At 49.7% G+C, this 4,412-nt stretch overlaps 1 protein-coding gene across 4 annotated transcripts in view; it reads right to left on the bottom strand.

Moving 5' to 3' along the window:
- LOC121012749 (phospholipid-transporting ATPase IB) overlaps positions 1 to 4,412 on the bottom strand; it is a 651,500-nt gene that overhangs the window by 636,090 nt on the left and 10,998 nt on the right. The gene's annotated exons all lie outside the window — the stretch shown is intronic.

Raw genomic sequence — 4,412 nt, 5'->3', positions numbered from 1 at the left:
GAAACCAATTTGACAATAAATTTCATAATAAAAAATAATAAAATAAATAAAATAAAATAAAGAGTTTATACAACTCAATACCCCCCAAAAATCCAATTAAAAATGGTCAGAAGACCTGAACAGACATTTGTCTTTCTTTATGAATAATTTATTTATTTTTTAATTTACATTGAATAGACAGTTTTCCAAAGAAGACATCCAGGTGGCCAACAGACACATAAAAAGGTGCTCAACATCACTCATCATCAGGGAAATGCAAACCAAAACCACATGAGATGTCACTCTATGCCTGTCAGAATGGCTCGTATCGGGAAGACAAGAAATAACAAGTGTAGGTGAGGGTGTGGGGAAAAGAGAAACCTTGTACACCGTTGGCAGGAATGTGGATTGGTGCAGCATGGTGAAAACAAAAAAAGCACAGAGTTTCCTCAGGAAATTAGAAACACAAATACTACATACCCCGGTAATTCCACTACTGGGTATTTAGCCAAAGAAAACAAAAACATTAATTCAGAAAAGACAGAAGTACTCCTATGTTCACCGCAGCATTATTTACAATGGCCAAGAAATGGAAGCAACCTGATTGTCCACTGACAACTGTGTACTGATCATTGAGACGGATAAATATATATACATACGTATACATACATACAATGGAATATACCCCGCCGTAAAATGAATGAAATCTTGCCATTTGCTAACATGGATCAGCCTAGGGGGTATTATGCTAAGTGAAAGCAGTCACAGACAATACCACATTCCACTTATCTGTGGAATCTAAAAAACAAAAGCGGCAGAAACAGACCCATAAATACAGAGAACAAACGGATGGTTGCCAGAGCAGAGGCGACTGGGAGATGGACAAAACGGACGGAGAAGGGTGGGAGGGAGAGGCTTCCACAAGTCTGGATGAGTAAGTCAGGGGGGTGAAAGGTAGAGCATAGAGAACAGAGTCAACACGCTGAGTGGTGACAGTCGGGGGCCAGACTCGTGGTGAGCACAGCATAACACACAGAGATGTCACATCATATCGCGGTGTCGTGCACCTGAAACTGATGTGACATTGTGTGTCAACCATGCTTCGATCAAAAAAAGGGAAACAAAGAAAAGAAACTGCTAAACATTCTTCCTGAGTGGCTGTGCCGTTTTACATCCCCAGCAACAATGTCGGAATGATCCGCTTCCTCTGCACCCTTGCCAGGATTTGCTGAGGTCACTATTTTTTATTATGGCCATTCTGATACGGGGGCCAGGATGCACTCTTCCTGCACACAAAGGCCCAGGGAGGAAAGAGGAAAGGGAAAGACCTCACAACCACCCAGGTAGCTTTAAGCATTCTGCTGGTCCCTGACCAGTGTCTTAAAATGCACAATAAACCCGCCTCTGCCCTAACGTACTGAGTAGGAAGTACAGAGTGCTTCCTTAGAGTCCTACAGAACAGCTGCGGACTCCAGCACCATTCCTCAACAGAGAGTTCTGGAAGCATTAATGTTCTAAGAGCAGAGCAAGAATGGCCCTTCTGGTCAACCTTTAATTGGCAGTACTAATGAATGTAATCAAATAAGAAAGACATATGAGTTATAACAATTATGAAGGAAGAAATGAAATTAATATTTGCAGATAACGTCTACACACACAAAATTTTAGTATACGTGCTGCCGAAGCGAGCACTACACACACAAAATTAAAGCAACCCTAAGCTTCGAAAATTTATGACAGTTCACTAGGTTGTTGATACAACAGTCAACATTAAAATTCGTTTCCTAGACGTCAGCAACAACCAATGAAAAATGTAATTTTTGAATAAGCTCATTTATTCTCGGAACAGAAGTATCTTGCAATAAACCTTTTTAAATGCATAGAAATTTATGGAGAAAATTACGACACTTTAACAAAAGACCCAGGGGCGCCTGGGTGGCTCAGTCGGTTAAGCATCCGACTCAGGGCATGATCTCACAGCTGGTGAGTTCAAGCCCCGCATTGGGCTCTGTACTGACAGCTCGGAGCCTAGAGCCCGCTTCACATTCTGTGTCTCCCTCTCTCTGCCTCTCCCCCACCTACGCTCTGTCTCTCTCAAAAATAAATAAAATTAAAACAAAATTTTTAAGACATAAAAGACATATATAAATGATGAGAATACCATGTTTATGGTTAAAGGGACAACATTTTTTAAATGTCTACTCGCTCCAGGTTAATCTATAAACTTAATGCAAATTTAACCCAAATTCTAACAGGTTGTTGTTTTGTTTCATTTCATTTTAGAAAAGGTTCTTCGAGGGGCGCCTGGGTGGCTCAGTCGGTTGAGCATCCGACTTCAGCTCAGGTCAGGAGCTTGTGGTTTGTGGGTTCCAGCCCCACGTTGGGCTCTGTGCTGACAGCTCGGAGCCTGGAGCCTCCTTCGGATTCTGTTTCTCTCTCTCTCTCTCCCCCTCCCCTGCTCGCACTCTGTCTCTCTCACTCTCAAAATAAATGAACGCTAAAAAAAAAAAAAAAAAAAAAAAAAAAAAAAAAAAGACTTGTTTGAAATGAAAAGCAAAGCAAAGCAAAGCAAAGAGAAAAGAAAAGGTTCTTTGAAGACCCTCTTCCACGTGAAGGAGTAAAGTACCAAAAGAGTTTGTGCAGAATGGGTGGGGATAGTGCCAGTTCTGCTGATGGCAACGTCCCACTCACGGTGTCGCACCTCCGTCAACTGGAAAGCAGTTTCAAAGCTCAGGACACTCCTGGGCTAACCCTCCAGCATGGACCGGCCTTCCCCTTGCAGCACCCCCAGCCCCAGCACTTCCCTCCGTCCTGGTCCATCATCCAAACTCAGCCTATGGTTGCTCAGTCTCCCCCTTTGCCACAAAATTCAGCCAAGAGTTTTCTGTACTTGCTGTCTCCAATATCTGTCCCCTTAAGTCTCTCTGAAGGTGTTCTGTAGACATTCTTGCCCACGCGTCCACAAAACAGTTCCGTGCAAGGTCACCCGTGCCCTCCATGACGGACTGTCGGCAGGTGGTGCCTCTCCTGGGCTCCCAGCAGCACTGGGCACAGCTGAGCACTCCTGCCCTCCGCACGGCTGGCTCACTGAGCTTCAGAGGACCTCTCCGGGCTTCCCCTCGACCATCCTCTCAGCCCCTTGGCGGTTGCCCTAACCTTGAAATGTCACCATACCTAGGGCTCCGTCCAAGGACCTTTCCCTTCTGGGTCACATCTATACACCCTGGCTACGTAACTTGCAGGGCCCGCTGCAAAATCAAACTGCAGGCCCCTCATTCAAAACCCATTAAGGCCTCCAAGACAGCGACAACACAGCATTAAAGCCAACGCAGGACTCGCGCAAGAGCGGGGCTCTGTGCGACGGCACCGTCACACAGTGGCGCCTTCTTCCACTCTTTCTCCTCCCAGCCACCTTTGATGCTCTGTTTACTGAAGCCTCAATCCGTATCGGGAACAATGCTACTGCCTCTGCCTTCAAACATATGGCGGCGGCCCTGCCCGCTCTCCCCGCCCCTCCGCCCCGTTCCGCTCCACCTGAGCACTGTCACAGGTACCATCCGGCCCCCGGATGGCCGCTGTCCCCTCCCAGCGGGGCTCCCTGCCTCAGCCCGCACTCGGCACTGCCTAGTCTCGGCCAGCGATGCTCTCGCACTGGGCTTCTCCTCCAACCAGTCTGAAGGCGCCCGGACGATAACGTGGAAACACTGGTCTGCCGTTTCCATCTCACATGACTCAACCAGAGAAATGGGAAAGTCACTTATTTTTAGAAGCCTACTTTCTCAAAACCAGCGACAAAAACTGCACAGAAATTCCAAACGCCCCCAGCCCCAAAGTGCAGACCCTGTCCCTTCCTCCAATCAAAGATCTACCTTCAAACGCGCAGGGCGCCCTGAAATGGTAAGAGATTTCTCATTGGGGAGGGGGGGGGTGTCTAGGTAACCCATCGTGCATCATAATCACGTAACATCCAGCTTAACGCGACTTTGCTTTCTAAATATAGTCTATAAGAAACAAAATGCGAGCGTCCGGACGGGAGGGGCCGGGGGTGCCGGGGTGGAAGCACCGGGGTGTCGGGCTTTAGAGGATTAGGCGCCCCAACGCCCGGGCTCCCGAGCGCAGCGGGGCGTGTGCGGTGGCCGTGCGGGTGGTCGAGAGCCGGTGCGTCGCCGCCGGGTGCGCGCGCGCGTCCCCAGGGCCCAGGTGGCGACAAACGTTCGTGGGGGCCCCTCGGCTCCCCGGGGCGCTACAGCAAACACCGCGCGGGGCGACGCCGGCCCCGCCGACGCCCGACGGTCTCCGCGCCCACCCAGCGGGGGACGGGGAACCCCCCGCGTAGGGGCGGCCGGGCACGCGCGCGGCGGCGCACACGCACACACCCCGAGCGCGCGCACACGCAGCCCGGCCCCGCGGGCGGAGTGGGGTCCCCGACGCCC

Source organism: Herpailurus yagouaroundi, unplaced genomic scaffold (genome assembly GCF_014898765.1).
Source record: "Herpailurus yagouaroundi ecotype Mexico unplaced genomic scaffold, PumYag 197, whole genome shotgun sequence".
Taxonomy (NCBI): domain Eukaryota; kingdom Metazoa; phylum Chordata; class Mammalia; order Carnivora; family Felidae; genus Herpailurus; species Herpailurus yagouaroundi.
This window is presented reverse-complemented; position numbering and strand designations above follow the sequence as displayed.